The sequence below is a fragment of the Amphibalanus amphitrite genome, unplaced genomic scaffold (genome assembly GCF_019059575.1).
Source record: "Amphibalanus amphitrite isolate SeventyFive unplaced genomic scaffold, NRLGWU_Aamphi_draft 000474F_arrow, whole genome shotgun sequence".
Taxonomy (NCBI): domain Eukaryota; kingdom Metazoa; phylum Arthropoda; class Thecostraca; order Balanomorpha; family Balanidae; genus Amphibalanus; species Amphibalanus amphitrite.
Genome location: NW_024881968.1, coordinates 310,846 through 320,979, shown reverse-complemented (window position 1 = coordinate 320,979; position 10,134 = coordinate 310,846).

Sequence of the window (10,134 nt, the reverse complement as noted above, 5' to 3'; positions counted from 1 at the left end):
CGGCCGCTGCGCCACAACAGCCGGTCGGTATGAACCAGTCTAATGGGTTCCTTTCATCGCACGGGTTTGCGCTGCCTTATAAATACACAGAAAGGGGCACAACGGCCCCATCCAAGCCATCAGAACCTGTTGTGACAACACCAAAACAGAACAAAGATAAGATAATACACATGCAAGATTGAGAAAGAACTAAGAAGAAAAGTTCAGTACATCACCGAGAAGATCCATGGAGATGCTGTCACGTCAGAAGTAACTCCAGCTCAGATGGCCGTCCTCGGGGCATTTGAAGCTCCCTCGGCCATCCACCATCCTGACCCGAAGACTTCAGGGCTCATGCGCACAATTGGTCACTGGTCACTGAGCCTGATCGTGTCACGTCACGGCACTGGTCACAACACCGCTCGCACCACTCACACAAGCACCACTCCGATCTCAGCACATTTCGTGGTCTTCCCACACCTTCACACTTCGTTAACCAAGCACTTATTTCCCCAAATCCCATCACACTCCACCCGTACAATAAGTAATAACTGCGCGCTACATTTCAGACTTATGATTGACCTTGACTTCTGCTTGGTTGGCGCGTCGTACGGAATGCTCGTCTCTGATTGGTCGACACAGCTGTCTCTAGACGCCTGGGGGGAAGGGAAGGGGAGGGGAGGGACCGTATGGTGGGGCGGGGAGAGGCCCTGTCGGGTTTTCCGCGTAGAAACAGGTGATTGCACTCGGCTGACATCTCATGATTTGTTTTGTTGGGTTAGGCCCTTTCGGTCCAATTAGACCATTTCAGAGCCGGGAGGATGATAGGATATAGGGGGAGACATTGGTCTGGGCAGGCACCCTAGTGAGTCGCCGGTGCTGAGCCCGTCCAGAGGACAGGCCACCCAGCCCCAAGGCACTCACTGCACCCGGCTACGGGGTGCGCTCCCTCGGGAGCAGCGGTGCCGCTCCAAGGGAGCAGCCCGCATGAGATAAAGTTGCCTGTCCAGCCCGGAAGGGGGCTGCGGCGTGGAGGAGAAGGATTTCAGTATCCTGAGGATAGAAGCACGGAACGGTGACATCTCATGATCTAGGGTTGATTAATGATTGATGGCGTGCTAGAAGACAGAGTTGAGTATAGGTAAGTTTTAGGCGCAGACCAACCGAATAAGGTCTGAATAGGTTTGTCTGATGCACTTAAAGTGTAAAACATGGTAAACTTCAAAATATATCATTTAGTTTGCCATTACGAGGCATTATTAATAATCCTGTATCAACCGACTCTGATTTTTTTGCAACGTTTACAAAATTTCGCTTTTGCCGTCGTTGTTAAAACCAAGTTAAAACGTGTGCCTTATATAGGTACCAGCCGTAGCCGTTCTTTTTTTCGCGCGGAATTTTTCACATCATCTGCCACCGATTCCATTTCGCTGTCTTTCGCCCATCCGCTGACCGGGGGGAATTTTCGAATCTTCACTCGGGCAGAAACCAACTGAGTGGCTGAGAGCCCGGCCGAGCTGTCAGAGACTCGGAAGTCAGAACGGTAGACAGATTCAGCAGAGTCGTTCAATGCCGGCGCGAACTCCTGGAAAGCGGCTCTAGGCGTCGACTGCGTCAATTTGGAATCTTTGCGACATTCAACGGCGCACATGTGGAGAGGTGAGTAGCGTAACGCCACGTAACGACAGGACGTTACGACAGCACGTAACGACTACACGTGAGTTTCCTGAGGTGTACCGGTATCCCATGGGAGTTATCTGGCCGAAAAGTTACGTCGGAGACGCGCGTGGCTGGTGATGAGCTGGTCAGTGGTTAAGGGGGGGGGGGGGGCCTCTGTGTGTAAGATATGCCAGCATACCGCCTCAGTGCGATCAAGATACGATCCAGAACAAACCAAAATTACAACACATAAGTGCTAATTTTATAGCTCAGAAATGAAGATTAGGCGTTACGGCAATAATTCTTCCTTTCGTCATCGTGCAATGTGCTAAATCGGCTATACATATTCAGCAAAGTGATGAGACATGTGAACACTATACGAATTTATGAATCAGCAAAAAAAAAATGTATCGAATGGTGTAATGCGTAGTGTATTTGTAATGCAAGGCTTGTCCGTTCAAACGAAAAATGAACGAGCGGCCGAACCGTCCGTAATGGAAGACAATGATGGCCTGCGAACTGGGAAAGGACAGTGGATGCCACATATCGTCAGACCCCATCAAACAAAACGTGTCAGCAGTGCAAGACATTATTTTTCATCACATCATTGTCACGACCAGTATCACAATCCGTACGACAAGCATGTTAGCCACCACTTCTACTGTCCAACTAGTGCACCGTACATTGGATCGATGCATCAATTACCTCTAAGAAAAATGTGACATACCTACACCGTGAAATGTATGTGACGACGCGGTCAGCGGCTGCAGAGAGATCCAACCGCTGCCTGTTGCCGCGGTGATGGCAGTTTTTATCATAGGTTGTGTTGGATGATTGCACAGTTTAGCTCCGCCTGGTTTGCTCGTCAGAATGGATCGCTAGTTTGTGATCGCTGTTGCTGTTTATCAATTGAGGCAACGCAAAGGCCGAGGAGCGCTATCTAAAGATGGCTTTTAAATCCGTGTTTATTTTGAAATCCCGGTAAAAATGACTATAGTATCCATAAAGGTCACAGTTTCATGCAGCAATTTCAACATCGAAAGCGGTTCTGTGATATAACTAACGTAAAATGTCTATCCTATGTGGCCAAAAGGGACTCTATTGCGAAATCAGCGAATGGGGGGTAAATGTGAGCGTTGAATTATTCGCGGGGCTACGAGTAAAAGCACTTAGGCGACCTACCAGAGCCGTACGGGTGCATATTCTTCTGACCTTTTCCTGAGACCTTTTCTGGGTTCGGCCCGTTGTGGTCTGAGTAAATTCATTTCAGGCATATTAAACTCACATGCGCTGCCCTGGAACGAAATAAAACGCGTGCCACTGATGCCAGCATTGAATTGACTGGCATGTGGCAGCCTGCTGTTAGGGTTTTCTACCTTCAAAAGCAGGAGGCTGACAAATGGCTTGCGTGCTTTGCTAGCTTCGTTAACCCGCGCCCTGCTGGGGGGGGTGTTTGAACACCCCCCCCCCCTTGTGGTTTTTCGCGAATATCTCAAAAACGGCGGCGCGGAGCGCCGCCGTTTTTGGTACACCTTATCATACATCAATTCTACACATGTTGTGAAAATTTCAGACCAAGGTCATTCAAGGTCAGGTCACCAGGTCACTTGAAGTGACCTCACCTCATAAAAAGTTTCAATGTCTGTCATAGCTACACCGAGTGACCGATCGCTTTGAAACTTTCAGCGATTGCTAAGAGCAATAGCATGTACAAAATGTATATCTCAGAATTTTGATATCGATGACCTAAGGTCAGGTCAACTTTGCGACCTCCCCATTATAAGTCAATGGGAGAAAATTGAAATGCGCCTCTTTTGGACGAAAGACATTATAAACACTCCCAAACACTGAATTACAAGTGGTTTAGACACACTGAACATGAAAATGGTGTCTGTGACCCCTGTTTATGCCCTGAGGTCATCTTAGGTCACGAATGGTATCTAACAGTTTTTCGCAAATAACTTTTGATAGAGGCATGCTAGAGCGATGAAAACGCCTTAGATGTGTTCAGCTCGACGATACGGATCGACTGATATGCAACATGACCCTTTCCGGTCAGGTCATGACCTTGACCTGAGGTCAAATTTTCAAGTTGACCTTTCAAGGTCAAGTTATAGTTCATTCGATGCGTCTTGACGAGAGGAACACGATGCCGGTAAAAGTAAGCTCGTACAAGGCTTGGGTCAAAAGTTATTGCAGAAAAACTGTTTCCGAAAAAATCAGCTATTTTTGCAGTTTTTGCCCCCTGCAGGCAAAACCGTTGACGTTAGGTCAAATCTGAGAGAATTACTCAGAAAGGGCGTTAATAGGGCTATCGAATGCGCTTTTCCGCGGCGCTGTAGCTCTATTGGTTCCCGAGTTATGCGTTGGCTTCTTGGAAATTGTCGACATTCGACCTGGAAATCGGCGAAATTTTGCCTTCAATGACCTCTAGGGACCTGACTTTTGACCTGACCAAAAAATTGACCGAAGTGATTTCCTCATTATTTTTGACGCTCTTTCGAACGCCGCCTTCCGCGTATCGCTACGTGGCCCAGGAGCCGAGTTAGAAGGGGGGGTGTTCAAACACCCCCCCCCCCCCAGCAGGGCGTGGAAATCCAGGACCCCCAGCCGGGCGCGGGTTAACTAACTACAAAGGACGGAGATGCGTCGCAACCTGGAGCACCTGTTGCGATGCATTTGTTTTGAAAACCTTTCACTGGCGCCGTTTGGAATTGCAGTTGAAAACCACGCAGTGTTCTAGCCACTGTGGAGCATGCAGCGGTGTGATCAAGTGCAAATATGTAAATATCTTCTCTGTGCGTAATTCCAAATTCTGACCAGCCTTTAAAGAACCCTGAGCTCCACACCGGCTCTGGATCTCAAACCAAACTAATTCCTCTTCCGGCTGTTTCTCCTCACACCTCTCCTAGCCTCTCCGATCTTTCAGGTACAGCCCCCACCTCCAAACCAGAGCTTCAGAAGTCGAGCCAGAGTCTCCACTCTACCGTTCTCCCGCTGGCGGCGGTGGCGGCGGCGGCAGGTCGATACCGCCCCCGCCCCCGCCCGGGATCGGCGGGCAGACGGCGCGTCGCCAACGACGGTTGGTCATCGTCGGCGTCGATGAAGTCAGGTCCAGTCGGCGCCCGCGGTCGGTGGTGAGAGGTGAAGGGCCGCTCTGTTGGTCTCTGTGAGAAGCGTTGGTGGTTGAACTGTGTGAGGCCGTGGGTGAGAGTTCCTAGTAGAGAGAGGGAGGAGTTTGAGAGTTGGGAGGAACAGGGAGAGAGTTTGGAGAGGAGGCAGAGTGAAGAGGATCAATGGAAAACTGAGTGAGCGAGCCGAGATTACCTGCCGAGTCGCAGCGGCAGCGACCAGGTGAGGGCAGAGGGAGGGAGAAAGGAGAGAGAGAGAGGGAGAGAGAGAGAGAGAGAGAGAGAGAGAGAGAGAGAGAGAGAGAGAGAGAGAGAGAGAGAGAGCAGGGTGAGATGACGGGATAGAAATGATGGAAATGTGATGTGCAGTGTTTTCATGAGATAAGCCTTTCAGTTACTCATTCTAAACCTAATGCATGCTCTGAAAGCAAAGCAAAAGTCTCGTTATTTTCTACTTCGGTGGTACTATTTGCTAGAAAATTGTCTCTTTTATGCGTCAATAATTTTTATATTTCATGCGTGTCGCGTTTTCCAATTTGCTAACCGTGTTTTTGTCACGTTTTACATATTCCTGCGCCCCAATTCGCTGCGTGTTTTGCTACTCTTAATTTCAAGATACCTACTTATCATCAGCCAACTCAAATGATATGTACTGCAAGCGCGCACATCATATTACGCCGGAAGGCAAGCGGATAGCCTCCGTGGCATAATCCCATCGATTTGAGCTATTTTCGAGACTATACGGATGGGATGAATGATATCTAATCATCTTCAGATCAATGGTCGTTGATACCAATGAAAATGATATGGTAGTCCTAAGGTCACGATCACCGAGTTCTGAGTAAACGTTTATTCAGGAACGTCCAATGTCCGAACATCCGCACGCTCATGTTTGAATATCGGCAATTACCAAACGGTTACGTGTAAATGAGGCTTTTACACCTCTTACCTACCAGAGAAAATAGTGAGTGAAATTGACAACTCATATTCACCTCACTTCTGTTAAACACTAAACGTTCCTTACTTTCCACTACAACGTTGCAACCTTCAGTCCAAAGGGTCAGAGTTTGATTGTCAAGGTCACGCCACAGACATTATTATTTTTCCGTTCCCTAAATCCGAAATGTCTATTTCAGTGATATTGCCTGCCACTGTTCCGTTTCCTCACCCGGCCCGTTCCGTCCCCAGGGCCCGCGGCGGCCATGTCGGCTCGTCGCTCCTCCGAGCGACGTCACGTCGACTTCCGGTTCCGGACCGAGCCGGAAGTGGCCTCCTGGCGGCCCGCAGGTGGCCGTCCAGAGACGGTGCCCCTGCTCACCTTCTCACCGTCTCCCAATGTGGATCCGGAGCACAGCGGCGGCGGCAGCACGGGCCCCAGCTCGCCGGCGTCGCTCTCTGCCAGCTCCTCGCCGCAGGGCACGCCGTACCGACCTTGCTCGTCGCCCCAGGGCATGTACACGGCCGCCGACCTGCTGCGGGGCTGCACCGACCTGCAGTTCGCCGACTCAGGTGCGTTCAAACGACTGAGGTCGTCAGATGAGAGTTACCTACTTTGCACTTACTTACAGGTCTCGCGGGTTTTAGCGGTAGGTTTTGCACCTAGATAATCTAGTGTACTTCAGGCTATAGGTTTCTTCGTCTTCTTAAGTTTTAAGTGTTGAAGATGCGATCGACTTGTTGGTTCACAAGCCGGCCATGATCGTGTAAAATGGCTTCATCGTAGATCGGTTAGTTTCTGAGATATAACCGGACATGAAAAAGTGCAAAACCTACCGCTTAACCTCGCGAGAGCCGTACATAGTGAGAGAACTGGATAGAAGTCAAAGTCATCAAAGGTAACCAGCAACACGTCAGTATAAGTAAGCTGCCGGGAGCCCCGTATGAACGAGTTGAAAATTTGTAAAAAGTTGTATGAAAATTTACATAGATTAATGCCAACACAAAGAGCACAAAAGTTGCATGATTGTGAAATGTACACTGGTATTTGCATCGCATTTCCTTTCCGAAAAGTAGGTTTCTGAGAAAATAATATTGTATCGAGTCACTTTACTGGAAATAACTGGGCACGACAATCTCCCTTTATTGCATTTGTGCTGTGCGCCTTTATAGATAAAAGCCTGCATCTCACGCTTGGCCGATTGTCAACGCTTCGTCGAGTTGGACATTCCGCGAAAGGACAACAAAAAATCTGCAGATTAGTTTTGTCAGCGAGTTCGTATTAGTCAGGACAATAATCGCGGACGAGAGAACAGTGGACGCACGATTCTGGCTGACACGAGACGCAATACGGCGCCGGACAGAATGCATGGCGGGCTCTTCTTACAGGGAAGGTAGTCTTGGATGTAGGGCTCAAATGAACAGCTCTGCAGAAAAGACGTGCGCATATGTGCTAGAATAACGTTAGAAGTTACGTGTAAAAGGAAAGTTAGATATTAGACAAATGTAATTTAGTTACTTGCGGCGGCGAGCACTGCTGCGAAAAGAATGTCCCATGCCCCTCCGCAAGGCAGTAGAGCTCGTGAAGTCTTATTTCATCGCAAAGACCGTAGCGAAACGAAAACAATGTTACATGCTCGATCCCATCTTGATTGACTCAGCTAAGGCGGCCGTCTCAAATGGTACTCGACTCGTGGACCAGCATTAAATCTTCCCTCGTTTTGAAGAAACACAATCCTTATCTACTAAGTTCTTCCACTTCCTATTAGCATATTGTCATCAATGATTTTATTGGATTTACTTGCCATTTAGCGTTCGCCAACATGACCGGTTTAACGATTTATCGACTTAGCTTTCCTGCCTATGCTTTCATCGCAGCTGTCATCTTGGCTCAGCGAAGCTTTAGCATACAAATTCTTGTTTTCTTTTCAAATCGAGCCCACCATTTCAACCTAAACCTTTCACAAAGTTGGCGTTTTTCGTCACCACCTTTAACCCATTATCGTTGTTGATTTTCAGCAAACGGCTCCCTCAGTCCCGACGAGCTAACATTGGAGCTGGCACGGGCGAAGCTGAGGAACGACCCCAGTCTGTTGGCCGTGGCGAACAAGGTGGTGCAGGATGTACTGAGAAAGGCGCGGGAGGAGGCCCGGAGGAGGGTCAAACAGGAGGAGGACGCCGCTCAGGTGAGAGGGGGAGAGGAGAGAGGAAGGGAGGGACGGAGAAAGAGAGAGAGAGAGAGAGAGAGAGAGAGAGAGAGAGAGGGAGACAGAGACAGAGACAGAGAGAGAGGGAGAGAGATAGAGAGAGCGCAGAGAGGGAGAAGGAAAGGGATGTTTGCTGAATGAATGAATAGGCAATACTGAGACTTAAATCAACACTCCTGCAAATTGTGAATATGTATCAAAAAGGGACGATTGCCAATCAACAGCACGCCACGAAACTAATACGCAAATGAACCCCCAAATGCTAATATTTGATCTCGTTCGCATTCAACATCCACGCGACATAACTCAAAATCAAATTATGCATACAATCCCTAGTCCTCGTTAATTCCTAAGCCAAACAATTTAACGAAACACATAAAGTTGGGAAAATGTTACGGACTAAGCCTCAGTCCCTACAGGCTCACCAGCAATGCTGATTGGATGTTCGTTCATTGTCCACGCCAAGACGCAGTCCAGACCAAACACTTCGGGCACGGTGATTGCTGTGCCAACACGTCGATCAATAATTGGCTGTGGGTGCTGTGATTCGGAGCGTGTACTCATAAATAATGCAGGCACCAACGGTGTAGGAAATACGCACTGATGGCCCGTGGGTTTCCTAACGTAGGGATGAAAATAGCTCAATGGCAAATTCTGTACATTTATGCGACGTAAATTTAGGTAAATTTGTGTGACGTGTGGTTTGTTTTCTGTATGCATGAATTATCCAATTTGTTTCGGGAATTATCTTCAAGTTAAGAAGGGTGCCTTGTTTGGAGAAATGACTGTATTTGAGGAAGCTTTAGTCGCCATAGCACTTTAAGTGATGTTTGGAGAAAGGCAGAACCAAGTCACCCTCCACCCTACAATCTACACTGACAAACACATTCTCTGCATGCCGTAAATTAGAACTGGACCTGCACGCTCGCTGAAAGTTCACGGTTCAGCACGTGTTATTGCAGCCATTTGGAACGGAAAGAGATGACTCTTTAAGTCAAACTAGGATCTGAGATCCTCTTGTGCCAGCTTATGCGCATTATTTCAGAGAGTCTGAGCAGTCTAAGTATTTGTTCTTTATATTTTGTGAAGCACAGTTACCATTTAACTGTTGACCGTGCACACGGTCCGATATTCAGAATGTCTTCTCAAAACGAGAGTTCTGATGTTCTCGAAATCTCGGATTGGTCCGAATGTTGCCGGGTCCTAGGATGTTTGAAATGCTCCCGGAAATGGTGAGATATTCTGAATATTCACGACATTATGAGCCGGCTTCCACGCATTAATTCATAGTAACCAAAACCATAACCATTCAGTAAACATACCATTCCGAGTGCAGGGGCCAGGAGCCCACTGCAATGATACTGGTTTGTTGAGCTGACTGCAATGGCACCGGTTTGTTGAGCTCCCTGCGATGGCACCGGTGTGTTGATGCCGGTGAGCCGTCGGCTCCGTCGTCGTCCAATAATCATAAACCGGTCACTGCCGGCGGTCCGTCGATAACGATCCGCACTTTACGACACCGAGGCTAGCGCTGGGCCTGTGTGGAGCTGAGCCCTGCGGCGAGTGAAAAAAAAAACTGAGCTGAGCCCTGTGCCTTGTGAAGACACTGGTCTATACCGAGCTGAGCCCTGGGCCCAGTCCGCCCGTGTCTGCGGAGAGATCAGCCTTAGACGCGTTTACATAGGGTTTGTTGCAAGCTTATATCTCCGTCCATGATGTTGCAAAAGATGCCAATGGTGCTTAACAATTTACAAAATGATCCCCTCTAAATATCTGAAGACCACTGCAACGAAATTATCGCCAAATTAACGAGCTAGAGCCTCGTCAAATATGCTATGTAAACCGGGTTCTTGTACAGTCTGTCTTAAAAGTACCGCGCAAAGTGACGGTGGATCCATCAAGCCTGACCAAAGAAGGGCCTGCTATAATTTGAAAGTCACCGAACTAATTGACCTGAGGAATGGACGAGGATGTCAATTGCTTCGGTGACTCAAATTCAGCAGGCCCTTCCTCAGTCAGGCTTGATGGATCCACCATTACTTTGCGCGGTACTTTTAAGACAGACTGTACTTTGTCGAGCCGAGCCCGGTGCCGGGTGAAGACCCTGGTTTGTGTCGTTCGGATCGGAGAAAAGGTTTTGTTTGCTTCCGCGGTGAGGATATGGTCCGCTCTCAGCCTGTCGAGCTCAGACTCCGCTGATGCCGAGCTGAGACTCTAAGTCT